Source organism: Mastomys coucha, unplaced genomic scaffold (assembly GCF_008632895.1).
Source record: "Mastomys coucha isolate ucsf_1 unplaced genomic scaffold, UCSF_Mcou_1 pScaffold22, whole genome shotgun sequence".
Lineage (NCBI taxonomy): Eukaryota > Metazoa > Chordata > Mammalia > Rodentia > Muridae > Mastomys > Mastomys coucha.
In genome coordinates, this window is record NW_022196905.1 from 262,810,224 (window position 1) to 262,829,422 (window position 19,199).

The window sequence follows — 19,199 nt, forward strand, 5'->3', positions numbered from 1 at the left end:
AAAAAAAAAGAAGTGCTGGCCAGTGCTAGATACTCAGGCAGGCAACAGGAGCCCTGGCAAGGATATATTTGGCAGGGCTTTGTTTTGCTGCTGGATACTAGTGCCCACCCTAGTCCTGACAGGTGTTTCTTTCAGACTTTCCTGAAGGTGGGTGACTGTCTCTTCATGTGTCTGTCCCTCCTCCAGAGGAGAGTCACGGGGAGAGATTGAGAGCCATCATTTGCACTAGTCATTGTTTATATCTCTCCAAGGCATGAGCCTTATGATAGCTATAGGAGTTCAGTGTAGTCATGAGCTTCATTTGACAGGAACTTGGTAACACTCATTGTGGTTTGAATGAAAGTGGCTCCCATAGACTCAAGGAGCAGCACTATTAGGAGGTGTGGCCTTGTTGGAGGAAGTGTGTCACAGATAGTGGACTTTGAGGCTTAAGCCAGGCCCAGTGTTTCTCTCTTCTTGTTGCCAGTTGATTCAGATGTAAAACTCTAAGCTATCTCTCCAGCACATATCTCTGTAGTGGTGTCTGTCTGCACACCACTATGCTTTTCACCATGATGATAATAGACTAAACCTCTGAAACTATAAGCCAGACCCTATTACATGTTTTCCTTTATAAGAGTTGTCATGGTCATGGTGTCTCTTCACAGCAGTAGAAACTTTAACTAAGACACCCATGGTGAGAGGAACTAGCAAAAGCAGAACAGAGATGCTGAATTCAGACCTGGGCCTGTGGCCAAGCATGCATCTGAATTCCTGAGCATGATGGTGGTTGTGGGAATTGCAGAGTGCTGTATTCCCCACAGACTTTTAACACAGCACCTCTAGCCATGGTGCATAGAGGATGCTTCTCTTGGACATATATTCCTTGAATTAGGGAACCTGATCTTCTGCTGTTGTTTGGAAAACCAGGCTATCCAGCTTTCCATCAAAGGTGTTTGTCCTTTGCTGGATGGAGGATTAGGGGCTAGGTAAAAAGCCTGAGGCTGATGGTAGTCCCTGCCTGTCTCCGTTCCTTGCTGCGCTTTTCTCTGTCTGATGTTTCTAGACGAACTTCTTCAAAATTATCTTCATTTTGAGATTATAATATAGTTACATTATTTCTCCTTTCCCTTTCATTCCTTCCAAACCCTTACATCTACCCCTCATTATTCTCTTTCAAATTTGTGGTCTCTTCCGTTCATTGTTATTGTGTATATTCATAAACACGTAAATACAACCTGCTTAGTCTGTATTTTGTTACCTGTGTGTTTGTTTTCAGGTATTGAATAACTAGTTGGTGTGCTCTTCCTGGGGAGGACTATTTCTCCTGCTCTCAGCATTCCTCATTTGCCCATAGTTCTTTGTGTAGGTTGAGGTTCTGTGCCCCACCCCATCCACTCCAGCTTGTCTATTGTTCTTGTTCAGCTCAGGCACAGGCAGTTCTGTTGGTGAGACTTTATGGGTGTAGCTTCTGACATGCCTAGGACATTCCTAAGACAGCTTCACAGCAAAGTCCCTATCGCCCTGGCTTACAATCTTTCTGCTCTCTTTTCTGCAATGATTCTTGAGCCTTAGGCAGAAGTTACATTGTAGATGTATGTATCCGTTGGGACTGAGCTCCGCTACTCTGCATTTTGATTGGTTGTAGTTTCCTATAATAGTCTTCATCTGTTGCACAGAGAAGTTTCCTTGGCAAAGGACAGTGACTACACTTAGCTGTGGGTACAAGGAGTATTTAGGATGTAGTAAGGGATTATGATGGTTTATACAGTAACAGGTTCTCCAGGAGCCATGACTTCACTAGTTCTGGGTAGTTGGCTAGGTTTCTAGCACTAGGCATGATTTCTCTCTTGCTGAGTAGGTCCTAAGCCCATTTAAAGAGCTGTTGGTTACTACCAAGGTAATGCATGCCACCGCTGCATCTTTAGGGTTCCATGCTAGTTGTGGCTCCCACGTGTGTAGCTGGGTAGGACTGTTGGTTGACTCCTTCCTTTAGAAGCATTCATGGTACCCTGAGAACTAACTAGTCCTCAAGGAGGGACATTTCAGGTCAGTCCTAGTTCAGGGGTCCCTGGTCCCTGTGTCTGATGTGTGTAGTGTCTTCAGCAGTAGGACTTACATTCCACTTCTAGGGTGCAGTAGCAATAGCCTATAATGTTTGGAGAGGAAAAGGCCTGTTGCTGGGGGTTTTGTTAGGTGATCTTTGGCTCTAGGGGGAAGCATTGTCAGTCCAGATGGACAACTTCATTTAAATATACTATTTTATGTAGACACACACACACACACAGAGGGGGAAGTGTTAGGTGTTTTAGGTACCTTCCTTACAAATTTCTCAAACACCCTTGCTCACCCTTGTCACTTTATGTTCCCCCTCCTCCTCCTGTATTTCTCTCCCTCCTTTCTAAGTAAAGCTGCTCCTTTTTCCCATCCCTCCTCAGGTCACCTGTACCCTGATAATCCCCTCTCTATGGCTCCCACCTCCATCCTGGCAATGGGTTTCTGTACTTTCCTGGTTTCTGAAGTTACTCCAGAACATTTATGTACTCATATCAGAAAATTTGGAGCTAGAAGCTCTGCTGAAAGAGAACATGTAACCTTTGTCTGTATGAGTCTGAGTTGCCTCACTCAATATAGTCATTCTTGGTAACGTCTGTTTACCTGCCAAGGTGATGGCTTTATTTTCCTTTACTCTAGCTGTACTTCTTAACACAGTTTTCCTCTTGAGAATAGGGGGCCTGGAGTCATGGTTGTACAGCCAGCATACAGGAGTATGTGTGCATGGGCATGTGTATGCATTTTCCTCCAGAGCATTTTTAAAGGTCTTCGCTATTATTAACATGAATTTGTTCTTTGTATTTAGGGTAATGCTGATGAATAAGCTATGAATCCATGGAGTGTGCTTGTGTGTGTGCACGTGTGTGTTGCAGGGGTAGGGGGGCTCTGCACACATATGATGAATATTTATGCCTGCCCCACTCCTGAGTATTGGCATCTGTACACAGAATCTGGCATCTTCTCTCTGTGTAGGCTGTTGTTCATAGTCATCTTGGTTGGCTGAGATGCTCCATGCCTCTCATCAGTAACAGCTCGTTTGGGCTTGCATTGAGGAAGTGTGTCCAGGGATGACTTGTCAGGAGGTGGCTATGAAGTTAGAGGACTGGGCAGTGTGTGCCTTTGCAGCAATGTGGATCTCCAAAGACTGTTGGGAGCATGGCTCTGCCTCTTGTCTTGACTGATACTGTCCTGTTCAGAGCAGGTTGGAGTTCTGGTTGTTTGGCTTGGCTTGTTTTCTTCCTCTGTGAATTTCTGATCAAAATGAAGTTACTAAGCTTGACTACCCTTTGTCCATGGCTCTTAGCTATGGGTTAATGGCACAACTTTCCAAAAATGAACATGCCTTTGGTTGCAACAGCCATGATTTTAGTTTCAGGGCCATCTATCTCGGAGCTTCCACCATATAGCTGCAGGCATTGTCATGGCGCACTACTTAGGACTCACCACAGTGGGCACAAATGATGCTTGGGACTTTGTGGGAGTCACAGGGTCTGAAGATTAATGACTCACAGCATCCTGCCTGAGAGTGTGACTCACACAGTGAGGTTTAGTCAACTGAGTCTTGTAGATGGCACCTTTGATTTCTGGTTCTGCCTCTTCTTGTTCCCAGTGGCATTATCATGCTGGGGCTCCTGTGGAGACAAACCTTACTTTGCCCAATAGACCTCTTTTCCTGGTTTTCTTCTGTTCGTGGAAGGAAAAGACTGCATTGTTTATAAAGCAGCAGGAGGGCTGTGTCCTTTTCCTGTATTATTGCAGGTCCTAGAAATCACCTCCCTTGTGCTCCCCACCCCCCAGTCTTGTATCCCAAGTTGATCTTGAATTTGCTATATAGCTGAGGATGACTTTGAACTTCTGACCCTACTGCCTCCAGCTACCAAGGGCTGGAATTACAAGCTTATGCCACTATCCCTTGTTTATGCAGTGTTGGGAAAGGAACCCAGGGATTTATATGTGCTAGGTAAGTGCTCTGTCAACTGCGTTGTGTTCTAGCCTCACAGGAGTGTTTTAACTGCTATTTTCGGGTTTGTTCTACATTAGCCTTGTGGTCACAGTTTTCTTAGACTCTTAGCTCTTAAAATGGCCTGTACACTTGATAGGCATGATATGAAACCAAGTCATAAAACCACACCATCGGGCATTCTGAAAATAAAAATATCATGTCATCATAGTTTCTTTGTTGTTCTGGTTCTATGGTGAACTTAAGACCCACAGATGATCTTCTCTGCATGGTCCAGTCTCCAATGATGGGAGAATTTCTGCTCACTATCCTCTGGACTCCTCCCAAGCTGCCTCAGCTTTAAGCAGCAGAAATGGGTGGACGTGGTAGTATACACCTTTAATCTCAGCATTGGAGAGGCATGGGATGGCTGAACTCTGAGTTTGAGGCTAACCTGGTCTCATGTTGACCTCAACCTAATGAGTTCAAAACTAGCCAAACTTACACAGTGAGACTCTGTCTAAAACCAACCAACCAACAAATCAACCAGCCAACAAAATAAAGCCCAAACAAACGCAGTGACTGTCACCAGAGCCAAATACTGTCAAGTTCTGATTCAGATGGAGTTAAATGAAGTCTAAGGCTGGCCAGGTACTTCTTGGAGCTTTTTTTCCCATTATTTCTGTTTCTAACTTTGTCTCAAACAAAGGGACAGGGAAGAGGAGGACACCAGCACCCAAGAGCATAGGTTTTGGATAATGTAGCTAGAGGAGCTGTGGTCATTCTAGGCTTGTAACAAACCAACATTTCCCCTGTTGATAGTGGTAAGCCACATACTGTGAAGAAACTGAAAAAACTGCAAGCAGGACTTCTTCCAAAACCTGCCCATGATGTGAGTCATGCTCAGAAGCTGCTGTGGCTGGATGTGACAAGAGCTGTCCTCAGCTGCTGGTGCTTGGCCTCCAGAGATGATTCAAAGTGAGGGTACGCCTTCTCGGTGGTTCAGAGCACACTCAGTTCCTTCAGATCCTTGGAGATGGGATGTGATCAGAGCCCCCTGCTTCCTCTGGCCTGAACTCTGGCATCAGAAGTCACAGTGGTGCCAGAGTTGGATGGTCTGCACTCGGGTCTCATCAGGTGGGGGTTCACTCTGTTACAGGATAGAGCATAGTCAGTTGGCTCTGAGGATCTGGTCTTAGTCTCAAGCACGCAGGTTTCTTTGGGGGAGGGGGGTTGGGGAGAGACAGGCTAGTTAAGGTCTGGTGCCAGGTGGCTAGACACAGCCTGCTGTCCACACTATGAGATCATTCTTCCGTTGTCTGTGTGAACTGTTCTCAGCCAGACTCCTAGATGTTGCCCTCCTGGCTGAGGTTATCCACCTGTAACCTGTAACCTGTTATGTCCTGAGCCAACATTCTCTGTCCTTAGCATTTGACCCAAATGGTCACATCTGCTAGTGGCCTGGAACTGCAGTGGAGGACAGGACAGAGGCCATTAGTGTGTCAGAGGTCAAATGGAGCCTGCATGCTGCTGAGTATGAGTCTCTGGCCCGTGTGTGGCGGAGGAAGATGAGGCACACGGAGGAGCAGAAGCAGCTGCAGAAGGCACTGCTTGAGACCACGCAGTCTGGAAGTCGCCCTCCTCTGAGAGCGCCAGCGGTTTGGCTTGAGTTCGAGAGTATAACATGTTTTAAATGGAAGGCAGGTGGAATAAGGAGAGGAGAGGCTTGCTGTGTTAGGATCAGGAGCCTTTCAGCCAAGGTCCTGTGTTCAATCTTGTATTGTGCCATGTCTGTTATACTCCAATTGGGAGTGTCAGAAGTGCTGACAGAGCCTAAGCCTAAGCCTGTCTTTGGAGGTTGTGGGTTTTGATGAGCAGCAAGAGAGCCTTGTGTTTGAGGGATCGATAGCTGCCTCAGCTAGAGAACACAGTTTGGGTGTGAAGAGTAGCAGAACTTTGGGTTGGATGACACTCAGAGCTTAGAACCAGGTGCCCAACTTCCACCTAAATGGATAAACTGCCCTTGGCACTTATATCTGCTCTGCCGTGTCGTGTCTCTGAGGCTCCAGCCTATGTGGCTCACCAATGTCACCTTGTGATAAAACCGGGTTTTATCTCTTTCCTGTTTGTTTCCCTACTTTCTTATTTCAGGCACCAAGCTAACAGGTGCTGGGTGGGATGGTGGCCTCTCAGGTGCTCAGTCAGATGAAGTCACATGCCTACACACGATATTAAACCCCTGGGTCAGGTGCAGGATTGGTGTGTGTAGTGTTCAGCAAGAGGAACAGAGGCATCCCAGAGAGTAAAGGGTCAGATGTATGGGGCTGTGTTTGCTGCTTGGATGGCTGAAGCCCGCTGAGAGCAGATGGGAATGCCAAGCTGTGGAGATGAGTGGGTGTGAAGTATACTCAGGGAAGGGGAAGATGTGTATAATCAGAGGAGGGGCGCTTCCTGCCATGGTAGGCGTGGCCTCTGAACCAGCTTCATTCTGGCTCTCACCTTGTAGGTCCACAGAGGCAGCTACTCTCTCTGTAGCCCAGGTCACTGTCTGGTACTCTGTAGATCAGCCCTCTACCCCTCAGAACTTTAGATGGGGAGAAAAGTATTTAGGGCTGACCTTGTTCCTACACATAAGCCATCACTGAAGCCACAGTTTGATGGCAGGTTCAGATCCTGGTGGTGGGAGTGCAGACATAATCTCTTACTCCTCAGGGTAGATGGAACTGTTTTATATTCTGCAGGAGTCTGGGAAGATTCAGTAAGCAGAGGTCTCCTGTTGAGGGTTGAGGCAGGAGTGCAGGCTCCTCCTATTTGGGAAGAGGGTCTCTGCAGGGGTGAGAGGTTACCCTCACATCCCACTGTGAGCTCTGCCCAGCTGATCCGGTATGTCAATGCCTCTCTTCACATGCCAGGCTCTCCTTAGACTTTGGGAGGTTGTCTTAATAGTTTGATTTAAAATTCATGATAGAAGGCCCTTCTGTTTTGAAGAATGGCATGTATTTGAGCTCCTTGCGGTGGGCTGTGATGTTCCTGGGCAATGTGCTCTGTTTAGACTCCGTCAGAATGATTTGTCGTCTGCTCCGTGTGCGCTGCTGGGTGTGGGAACCTTTTTGAGGTGTGAATTATTGGTGCTATAACTCACTCCTAGTTACTGCAGCATTGCTTACACAGCATGAAACACGAGTTGTGTTGATGAGTTCAGATGGAGCCCTTCACTGTTGCACCCTGTGAGGATCCGTAGCCCCAGCATGTGCTGTCATGGGGAGGTAGGCACAGTGGAGTGGATGCTTCACACCCATGCACTTCTTCTTGCCTCCTCTGCAGCTGCTCATAGCAAATCTGCTGGGTACCGGATGGGCCACTGAGTTCTTTCTAGTGTCTGTGTAGTTAGTTCTCGGCCACAGGTGCTGCTGTTTCTCACACCCCGCCCCCTTTCTGCTCCTGCCATTGATGGTGGATGGGTTTGTGGGTAGTGTGCACATGGAAGCAGGAGTGTGGTTTCCTTTACACTAGAGGAACTAGACAGTATCACTTTGTTTGTTGAGACAGGGTCTCTCACTGGGACCTGGAGCTTGTCAGTTGGGCTACGCAGGTGGGCAGCAAACCTCTGGAACCTGACTGTCTCCACCTCCCCAGCACTGGGGTGGTAAGTGTGGGCTACCAGCCTGACTTTTTCTCATAGATGCTGGGGTTCAAACTCTTCCAGCTGAGTCATCTTTCCAGCTCATGAGAAGCCCCCAGGAATAGCTAGTGGCTTTGCATGGTCACAGTTACCTACCCTGGCATGTGTCTGAGTCAGGAGGAGTCTCCAGCAAGACCCCTTCTTGAAGCCTGCAGCCCGTATGAACTAGTTCTGTTAACTCTGGCCCTGTGCCCCTGCCCAAGTCCTCGGGAAATGGGGATGTTTGGGGTGCTGTCACAGCTTCACAGTGTGCTTGCTGTTCGTTTGTAGTCTACTTTTAAGCTGGCTCATTTGGAATTAGCAAACTCGTCTCATGCTCAAAATAGATCATGCTGCCAGGAATCAAAGCCAGAATCTGAGTGTGGATATGTTGGAGCTGTTGCTGTTTCTTAATCCCATCTCTTCTGTCCTGTTGCCTGCTTACTACTGAGGAGTGAGTATAGCCATAGAACTCTGAGAAGGAAGCAGTGAGTCCAGGTATCTTGCAGTGGCCACACTGCCAACACTAGCAGGTTCCTATACTATGTGAATCACTTGGTGTCACAGCCTTGGGTCTAAAGAGGCACACATAGTCCCTGGCCCAAGGCTTGGCAGATGGGTGTTTCCTCTATGGCTGCACGAGGGCAGAGACCAGCTGCTTGTTGGGATTCCATGGAACAGGAGTGATTGCAACCCCAGGATGTGGTGAGAGCCTAGCGAACAGATCTATATGACCTTTGTGTTCCTACTTGTGAAGTGGGAGATAGGATAGATGGCCCATGAGTGGCTTCTAGTGGCTTTTGTCCACCACAGTTGTCTTAGTTACTTTTCTGTCCTATGAACAGGAATAGAACCACGACCAAGGCAGCTTATGAAAGACAACATCTGACTTGGAGCTCACAGTTCCAGAAGGTAGTACAGTTCATGACCATCAAGGCAGAAGTGTGGCGGCAGGCAGGCAGGCATGGCATTCAAGTGGTAGCTGAGAACTTACATGTTGAAACAACCAGGAGGTAAGTGGAGGTAGGGGTTGGTGCCTAGGCTAACTGGGAATAGCACGAGCTTTTGGAACCTCAGAGCCCACCCCTAGGGACATACCCCTAACCTTCCCACACAGTTCCACTAATGGGAACCAAGGATCAAATATAGGAGCCTGTGGAGCCATTCTCATCCAAGCTACCACAGCAGTCTGAGGACTGTTTATACTTAAAAACTTCTTAACTGCCTGGAGACACTTGAGTGCCCCTGTTCTCAACCCTATAATAAATCTAATTGTGCTGGCTTGGTGGTTCACATGCCAGCAAAGGCACCTTAATGCCTTGCATGTGTTCTGTATGCTGTGCAGTGTATATTGTTGTTTGATCACAGAGCTGCTCCTGTTTTCCTGGGATCAGCATCCGAGTTTCTGTGGTACCATAATTTAAGCTAGGGATGCACTGGGCTCACACTTAGCTGTGAAGGATCTAGAAGCCTGCCATTTAACCCCACTGTGGGGTGAGGTGCCGCAGGAGGCCAAGGTTGACACAGCTATTGGCTTCCACTGGAAAGGCAGCCATATGAATTGCATGCCTATCTGAATAGGGAGGTCCTATGCAGAGTGGGGCAGGCAGGTGCGAGCTTCTATACCCCTATGCCCTCCGGGACTATAGCTGACTTTGGAATTCATACTCAAGTAGATACAGATGTGTCAGCAATGGATCTTGTTGTGTGTTCAGAGTCAAGTTTGGTGGACCCTGGCCAAGCCACCTCCTGAGTTCATGGGACAGAACAAAATGGCAGACCAGGTGAGGAGACTCAGGGACCCAAATAGGAGGGGGGGTAGGCCCTTGGTTGGGTGGTGGGGGCTGAATCTCTGGTCAGGAAGGTAGAGAGCAGGATGTGGAGAGAGACAAGGTCTCGACTGATCATAGGGTGCTCCGTGGCTAGCCCTGCTCCCAAGCAGTTCCCACTGCCCCAGAGGACATAGGGTCCTGGGAAAGCTTATAGAACTAGGTCTGTATCCCTCCTGGGTCCTGGCATGGCTGTGACTACCTGTGTCTCCACTTGGGGTCTAGAAGGGCCAGGCCTTGATAATGGTGAGGTCTTGGGCCTAAATAAGGGAGTGGTATGGTATCAGCCATTAAGAAGGATTGGGGTCCTTTCTTAGGAGGGAAACTTTCTTCAAACCAAAGACAGATCCTTCCCTACCTGGCTTGTTTCAAATCCCTCTTCCCTTGAAGTCTCTAGGCTTTGCTGGGGTTGTCATGCAGAGCTTTTTGGAGACAAGTGGGCACTGGGTGGCTCCTAATTGTCTTGCTGTGCTAGGCCTCCTGGGAGCCTAACATAGGCAGGGCTGGTTCTGCCCCCCCAGGAAATCTGCAAAGGCTACGTCTAGTTAGGATTGTCAGCAGATGTCCCACTGGTTCAGGGCCTGTTGCCTGGCTGTGCTCTTGTCCCTGGGGCCACAGGCTTGCTGACCTCTGTCCCAGTACCTTCATGGGTACTTACTGTGCTGGTGGCCACAGGAGAGTCTGATCTTCCTGAGCAGATGTGAATCTTGCACCATGGATTCTGCCTTCCCCTGATACAGCATCAGGACTGATCTGGGCAGACGCTTCCGTCTCGTCACAAGCCCTCAGGATGGGCTACAACTATATTATAACTCAGCCCACACTGAGAAGGAAAGAGAAGGGAAAGCTGCATTTGGCTCAGGAGCAAGACTGTGTGTGGTTCATCTTTTATTGTCTTTCATGAACAAAAGTGAGATACCTGCTCCACTGAGTTCCGGAAGAAAGTGGGGGTTTCCTCCTGACAGCCCATTCTGATCCCTCACAAATCCTTTTCACCTTTTCCTCCTTGGCTTTTCTTTAGTGATAATGTCACAGGAACATGTACCCACTTGTCCCATGCCTTCCTCCTTCCTTATCCCTGCTTGCAATACCGTGTGTGGGAGCAGAGCCCAGTGTTTGCTGTGCTGCCGGGATTACTGTCCTGGGAGGCCCTGCCATCATTTTCCCAGGCACTGTCCTGTCCGTCATCCCCGTTCCCAGCACTGACCAGCACTGAGATAAGGACACTGGGTGAAGGTGTCCAGATCCATCACTGTGTTTGAGGTGTGCTAGTGGCTGTGGGAGCTGGCTGCTTTCCCTCTGTGCTTCCCCGTCCAATCTCTGTACCCCATAAGCCAGGATGAGGCCAGGACCTGGTATGGATTAGCCCATCGTGACACGGGCTTCCAAGCCTTTGCATCTGCCTCAGCAGTGGATATGGAGTCGATGGCCCACTGCACAAGGCCTGGAGGAGATGCACCCACTCACCTCCGTGACCTATGGTATGGAAGCCGGTTGAAAGAGAGCCTGCCTTTCTCTGCATCACAGTAAAGCAGGGGAAGAACACAGGTCTCCAGTGGAGAACTGAGACCGAGGTTTCTGAGAACTGGGTTGTTTTGAGTCATTGTGGAAATATCTACTCAGCGTGAGTTTAAGCTCTGGAGGCCTATGACCCTGATTCACAGGCTTATCATAGCTTTGTACAATGTTGGAAGGCACCAGGAAGACAAATTAGACTAGTATCCCTTAGAGACCACACGACTAATCCATCCCAGGAAACCATTCCACCAGACCTCCTGTGTTGTCCTTCTAACAGTGGACCCTCAAGGAGGATCGTGGGCTCTGTGGAGGGCAGGGAGCAGGGTGGTCTGGTGAATCCTTTGCTCACATCTGTAGGCAGTTCCGAGAAAGCAGTGTGTGTAGACAACATTCTGTCAGTAAACAGTGTGTGGCCAGGAGGTTCAGCCAAGGATCAAACATTTATTTCCATCCTGGCAATGCCTGGTTATGACATGCCATCACCTCTGCACAGAGTGCCCAGGTAGCTGAGAATGGACTCTGCCCTTCCGGGGATAATGAGAACATAGTGGTTGTGGTTTCCCATGTGAAGGCACTTTCTGTTCTGTTGAGATTTGGAATCAGACCTAGAAGTGAAGGACAGTGCCCCTGGGTGTCCTGCCGTGGCCCGTTCCCAGGTTAGGACTTTTCTGCACATGTGTTACAATTCTTCCTCCTCTCTGCACTCTGTTGGTTGGGGTTACACAGCCTCTCTCTCTTTGCATCCTTCTAACCCTGCCCCTTAATAATTAAACCCATGTTCACCCAGTGGTAAGTCATTGGGAATAACATTGAGGTGAATTTAGAGCGCTGTGTGCCCTCACACCGCCTGGTTCAGTGCCCACCTGTGTTTCTGAGTCTTCCTTTACCAGAAGATAGTGCTGAAGAGAGAAAAATAAGATCCATGTGAGGCTCTGTTGTCTCTGATCATGTCCCTAAGCAGTTCTAACTTTTCTGGAAGTACATATGTGCCTGGGCAGACCACAGGCTGGACAGGAATGTCTCGGAGTATGGATGGAGAGGCTTCTGATTCTGCTTCCTGGGGATCTGCAGTTTCCAGAAGCTGGAGTGAACAGGAATTAGGCCACCCCAGGAGATTGGAAAGAGCTGATTTGTCTTAGAAATGTGGTTACCTAATATTACATCTAGAAGAAGAGAGACCTTACCATCCTTAGGGCACATGGATGTGAGCTGTGCTGGCTCTGGCACATCCAGCTCTGGTGTGCACATGTACACTATACATGTATTTTTTCTTAAGTTGTGGTAAAGCACACACAGCCCATATCACTGTCTTTAAGCTTGCAGCTTTCTGGCATTAGTCACAGTCATACTGTTACACTGTCATTACCATGGTTCCTCCACAGACTCTGCCTGTCCTTTAGAGCTCTCGGACTGAGCAAGCCTCATGTGGGTGGGCACACTCTCTTTTTCTGAGGTGTGTTTTGCCAGCCAGAGTCTTTAGGGTTCACCTGCCATGGCATGTGTCAGATTGGCCTCCTTTTAGGGATGGGTAGTACTCTGCTGTAGAGGTGCACGCTCTGCATATGTTGATGGATACTGGACTGGTGGTATAATTCCACAGCAAATATAACATGGATCCTCTTCCACCACCTTGTCCTGTCTTCCCGGGTTTTCCTGGGGGAGTCTTGGTGACTATGCAGTATACTTGGTTCTCTGCCAGTCAGACAGGGAAGTCCTTGTCACCTTTGTTCAACTTGAGGTGAGCTGCACTTGGGGCAGGCGCTACTGTGGACGGGGGGGTGGGGGTGGGGGGGTGAAAGAGAAGATTCTGCAGATACCAGTCAGACAAGGGTGTCTCCTCTCTCCCTGACCAGGTAGGTCTCTCTCCTACACGTGTGTCCTGCTTCTACTGTGAACCAAGACATCACAATAAAAGGCAGTTTTACTCGCGTATAGAGATGGTTTGCAGTCTGGTACGGTTGGACCCGCTTACATTTGCTGAGGGGAGGTGGTTCAAAGGTTGTAACTGGGGAAAGTGTATATGCTGGGCAGTTGGGTCCTGAACAGATTTGAGGCAAGTTTCGTGGTCACAAATTCGGTATATCCATGGGAATATCTACATGAAGAGGCAAACTGAGACAATCTGTTTTTCTCAAAGGTGGTGTTAGATATGAGGCAACTCCAGCTCCTGGGAAAGTAGATGTCTGTGTGACAATATTCTTCGTCAGTGGGATAACTCATCAGCGGGATACTCCCATCAGTGGGGTTTCGGAGCTCAGTAAAGGCCTCTGCTCTTTATGATTGCCCCACAGCCAGATTGGGTTTATGTAACTATGTGTAGCACGGGTCTTAATGTGGTGAGCCAGTGCTTCCTGGGCACAGACTGTGGTTCAGTGGTTAGGGACTTCCAGTCGGCTTTGTTGTTGGCTACTAGGACAGGTGGGTTAACATTGAGTGGCCTGCTCCCTTGTGGGTGAGGCAGATGTAGCTCAGGCAGCTGCTGAGTATGGGTAGAGATGTAAGACTTGGCTCCCATGGGTGGAGCTGGGTGTGTGGTGTCTGAACCAGCTTGGGTTTCCCTCTGTAGTGTGTTTCTAACCGCCGAGAGTCAGCATTCCTTGGGATGCTCAAACCTTCCATTGCTTTGCCAAGCTTGGATTTAAGTGTTATATTACTCATGGATTTCGGAGCTTCGTACCCACACTCTTTTGGTGTGGTTATAATATAGGGTGCACAGGCCGAGGACTGTCACTGCAGATAGAGTGATGGCCGTGTCTCCAGCAGACATTGGCTCCCTGTAGACTTTTCCATTCTCCATATGTATGGTTTTGTTGTTGGTTGTTTGTTTTGACACAGGGTCTCATGTAGCTCAGGCTGGCCCCATGCTCACTGTGTAGCCAACGATGACTTTGAACTTCTGATCCTCCTGCCTCTACCATGGAGAGGCTGGGGTCACAGGTGTGCACCCCTACTCCCAGCTTATGTTGTGTTGGAGATTGAACCCAGGGCGTCAAGCATCAAGTCAAGCTTCTGCCAGCAGAGTCTCATTATTTTTTATTTGAAGGAGGCCGCTGCTTGAGTTAATCCCAGAGGACACAGCCCCTCCCACTCACATGCCACTCATCCAGTGCTCTGGAAATATATTCCAGAGTGCACGCCCACTGCCCTTCCATGTACTGAAGTCAGTGGGGAAGGCTTGAGCATCTACTGTGATCCAGGACAGTGTAGTGCGTGGTGTCTGTCCCTGCTGCTCTTGGCTCTTTCTCCTAGGGTTCCTTCTTTGCTTCTGTTGACTCATGGAGGCTCCTGTGTCTTAGCTGGGCTAAAATAAATAAAATAAAATAAATTTTCCTAGGCCAGGAGTTGGAAAGACAGCATCCCCTCTGGTGTTTGGAACTGGACACAAGAAGCCTGATGAGATCGCAGGCTGTTGCTCATTTTCCCTTGCTGTTTATGGGTGTGATTGTGGAGCCCTGGGGTGTCAGTAGGGTGGTGGCTACTCTCATCCATGCATGTTCACCACCATCTGCTTCCCCAGGCTTGTGATTTCCCCCTGAGTGTGAATGGTGCTTTCATCTGTGGAAGCAGTGACTGCAGACCTGCCTCTGTTGCTTGCTGGAGTGGAGTGTGAAGCCTGGACTGTGTGCTCTTTCTGGCAGGGCTGGCTTTGGTGGTGAAGTGTCAGGTCTGGCATGTTAGCTCACATAGGGTTAAAGAGCGGGCTGCCACCTAGTTCCTAGCCTGTGATATATGAATTCCAGAAGGTGGCTCTGCCTTGGCATACGACTGAACTTCTTGGGTCTAGCCTCAAAGGTCGGGAGACTTCTGTACTAGGTTACTTTCTGTTTCCGTAGTGATTCTGGGGCGAGCTCTGTGAAGAACACATGTTGGAGTCTTTGGTGTGTTTGGTACAGCAGTCAGTTACAGGCCCTTGATTCAGAGGATTAGAAGGAGTGCCCAATGGCACGTGTGAGTGACTGGTACTCACACATGTACACCTGACCCCCAGATCTGCTTACCCAGGAGAGTGATGCCCACAGGGAACAACTTCCTGTCCAGGGTGAGGAGCTGGAGTGGAGCTGCGTGCAAGCATGAACACTGCCCAGCTTTCCTCCACATCAGGGCTAATTGGTAGGTCCTGAGTGTTCCAGCAGGGCACTTTGGGGGTGTTCCAGCAGGGTACCTTTGGGGGGAGGGGTTGCTTACCATCCACCTGACACACGTGCTCTTAGGGGCTTTCCTGCCAATTCAGACCTTGAAAACCCACCCTGAAATCACATGCGATGGCTTGCTCCTGTAATGCCAGCGCTCGTTAGGCTGAGGTGGGAAGAGTAATGGAAGTTCAGGTTAGTCTGGCCCACAGTGTAGACCATCCTGTCTAGGAATCTGCCCTGATGATGCTGTGATGAGCTGTGCACTCTGCCCGAGGGTGGCCACAGGGCTCTGCAGCTATCTGGGAGCAGGTGGTGGCTCTGTTTCCCTGTGTGCAGCCTGTATAGGGCTAGATGACTTGCAGTAGTCCTGTCCCAGAGGCTGTCTACCTGTAGCCTTTCACCCCTGTTCCTCCATCCCCTGAAACTTGCAGGATTTCTAGGATATCTTACTGATAGAGGACCAGTGGGGCCTAGTTTTCACAGAATTTCCTGCTGCCTCACAGGTCCTGGCTGCCACCTCACAGGTCCTGGTGCCACCTCACAGGTCCTGGTGCCCCCTCACTGGTCCTGGCTGCCGCCTCACAGGTCCTGGCTGCCATCTGTTGATACAGCCCTGCATGTTAGATCTGACTGTCCACCCTGGTATCCCAGGAAGTTCCAGGTGATGTTTACTTCAGGAATGTTAGCACGGGTTGCCATGGAGACAGCTTGTGGTATAGTACCTTTGGAAAGCAACAATCTCCTTTAACAGGCCCTGGAAGAATGTGCTACAGAGCTTCCTGGCTTGGCCCTGTGCCCACCACACTGACTACAGGAATGAAAACAGAGTCTATAGTTCATGGTGGCTTCGCCTGTGAACAGAGGCTGGGAGGGGTCACACCCAGGGCCTTTGCTCCCTTGCTCCCTGATTCTGGGGATGGCCTCCTGGCTTCTTTCCACCTGATGTCTGGGCAGGAACCTCACCTGCCATCCAGACACCCAGACAAAGTTTTCTAGTTGAAAGTTGTATCCTTGGTAAGTAGCTCCTGAAACTTACGGAAAACAAGCAGCAAGCCCAGAGCAATCCCTGTGTCAATGTGGGCAGCCCTTCCATGGCCAAGTCCGTCCCACTGTGAGTCTGCTGGGATGTCTGGGAGGTTCAGGAAGATGGATGGTCAGAACCAGGGCATCTGGTTGGTTCTCTTGCTGAGCCTGGTCTCTCATGTCCCCTGTTTTCCTGGGTTACAGGGCACTCCACCCTTGTGGTCTCCTCTACTCTACATACACCCCAGGAGGGCTCTTTGTTCTTCCTAGACCTTCCTTCCCCCATCAGGCTTAGCACATCCCCTCTTGCCCTGTGCCTGCTGCTTCCACAATTCCTGCACTGAGGAAAACTTCTTTTCACTTGTGAAACATCACAGTATTGATTGTCTTTCGAATCTCTAAATGGTCTAAAATTAAATGATGTAATCAAGAGAAACACACTGTGCCCTGCCTGGGACAGACACAGCACGAAGCCCTGATGTCTGTTGTCCCTCACCACAGGATGTTTCTGTGGCTGTCCTGATATGTGAATAAAGGCATACCAGAACAGTCCATCTTGAAGCTCATCCTTGGGCCCACTGAAGGCCTGGTATGGTGGCTTCTTTCTGTTTATGTTGTATACACATTTCTATACGTCAGAGGGGGCAAAACAAAACGAAAACATCCACAGCACTTTCCATATAGAAGCAGGCCTTACAATTTTGTCTGAGGACTCCTTCAGACCCACCAATCACCAGTGTGAAGGCCCCTTCCAGCCCTCCCTGCCTGATCTCTATAGTCTACACCCAGGTCTGTGTCTGAGGTTCCTTTTGTCAGACCCATGAGCTCAGGCTGTCTGGGCTGTTCCCCACCCCTGGGAGATGGATTACAGCCATTGTTCTTGAGGCCTCCTGGCAGGGCTGACCGCAGGGGCTGAGTTAGGCGGAGGCCCTGGCTCCCCAGAGGCATTGGTTTGCATTCACTTGGCCTCTGCCATGTGTCTGGAATTGATACGTTAATAAAAGCCCTGGTGCCCAGCCCCTCTTACGCACGTATGCAGATTTATTGTGTGGTCTGTCTGCCTGAGTGTCTAACTTATTAAAGACAACAAAATGGGTTCTTTCTCATCCATTATTTGAAGAGAATAATAAGTCTCTGTCAGATTAGCTTCTTGGGACTCAAAGCTGAATAGTGGCTGTCTGTGGAGCTCTTGGGCCAAGAACTCACCTCATCCTGATGCCGAAAATTGTATTCTGAACATCTTAAATAGTTTACTGTTCAGCCCTGCCTGGCAGAAATCAAGCGGATAGAGACCCTCAGTCACATGGGGCTATGTTCTTCTCTGTGTGGGGCACACTTACACAGAGAAGAAACACGGTCCCTTGAGCTGGCTGGCCTCTGCACCTGCCCTCCCAGGGCTGGTCCACAGCCAAAATCGCCAGGCTTTTTAAGATCAAGCCACTGGGGATGGGAAGGGAGCCAAAGCCAAGGGAGCCCCTGGGACCTGCTTTTCATATACTCTGTCCCCTCAAAAAAAGTCTGTGGGGCAGTAAGCACTATTCTCCCGAATGAAAATGTAGGCCAGAGTCCTAATCCCCGGGGCCTCAGGATGGGGCTATATTTGGTGACAGGGTCTTTGCAGAAGTCTAGTTACAATGAGGTCATTAAGGTGGCCCAAAGCCAGTGTGACTGGTGTCCTTATAAGAGGGAGATGGTGGGCACTGAGAAACACAGAGGAGGCCGTGAGAGGATATGGAGAATAGGCCACCTGCAGGCTTAGGAGGAGGAGCCTGGAGCAGTCCTCTCAGCCCCAGAAGAACCAGCCCTGTGACCCTTAGGCCTTGGATGCCCAGAGCTATGGAACATATACAGCCTCCCAGACTGGGGTCCTTTCAGGGCATCCCCAGAGTCAATTGATACCTTCTGGGTTATAAATTAACCTCAAGACCTGAATGTACACTACACCCTCGCAGTGTGAGGACCTGGTCCTACACCAGTGTGAGGACCTGCAGCCTTCACTGGTTAGACTGTTGTCTGGGGTTTTGTTTCTAGCACAACGACCCTTCGGGCAGGGCAGGCTGGGGTTCAGCATACTTCTCTCTGGAGTGTAGACATCACTAGGCTTTGGCTGAGGTTCTGCAGGGAAGTTGGGTTCTGCCCACCTCTGGTGCCACCAGATTCCTTTTCTGAGTGGGGGCCTTGGTTTCTGCTGTGACCTGTAGAAAACAGGCCTCAGAGGTCATGGTCTCTCCCAGGGGTCACGCAGATGACCTGTCCAAAAGCTGAAAACCAGAATATAATCCAACAGGCAGCTTTTTTCAGGATAACTTAGTTCAAAGGTTAAGATAAATAAATTCTCAATTGTTCCATGTTCTTCAAAAAGATTGGGGGTTAGTGGATAGGTCTCCCTTCTCGAAAATGTTATATGTTGTTTAGCCACACAGAGTTTCCTCTGTGGGACTGTTGGAACTCTCCCAGTTATGGGCAGAACATGGCTTTGTGAGGCCTGCAGTTTTCTATGATACCCAGTTTCTGAAGGAAAGAGGATTTATAACCCCAGATCAGGTTCCAAAGAAACAGCACCCAAGGGATGGGTTGCGGGCCATGCGGAACATTCCGGTCCATCACGAGGCCTGAGGAGATGGGTGGGTTGGTAGAGTGCCTGCTGTGCAGGCCTGATAAGCTGGGCTTCCAGAACCACCATGAACGGGCTGTGGGGTGCTGGTACATGCTTATAATCCTTTTCATTGCTGGGGTCTGCTGCACAAGCTCTAAGTCATCAACAGACCCTGTCTCAAAGAACAAGGTGGGAAGACCATGAGGTTGGCCTCTGGCTTACACACATAAACACACACACACATACACACTCTCACATGTACACAAACATACATACACATGTATATACACCGAGAAAGCTATGCCAGAGTGTAGACAAAGGTTCATTAGAACAAGGACACCCTTTGTATGGAAGCCCTGTGTTGGATGAGAGGACACCATCTGCTGCTTGGGGAAGGAGGCTAGCACAGTGTCAGGGGCAGCCAGCAGCTGCATGAGTGTGACAGTGGGCTAGCACAGTGTCAGGG

General features: G+C 49.4%; 1 protein-coding gene and 1 long non-coding RNA gene across 2 annotated transcripts in view; one reads left to right on the forward strand and one right to left on the reverse strand.

Moving 5' to 3' along the window:
* Positions 1-19,199, forward strand: part of Galnt2 (polypeptide N-acetylgalactosaminyltransferase 2) — a 118,057-nt gene that overhangs the window by 34,922 nt on the left and 63,936 nt on the right. The gene's annotated exons all lie outside the window — the stretch shown is intronic.
* LOC116070390 lies at positions 13,995-15,764 on the reverse strand. The gene is made up of 3 exons (XR_004110376.1): positions 15,228-15,764; positions 14,980-15,143; positions 13,995-14,282 (listed from the first exon to the last, which is right to left on the reverse strand). It is a non-coding gene; the product is annotated as an uncharacterized LOC116070390 (long non-coding RNA).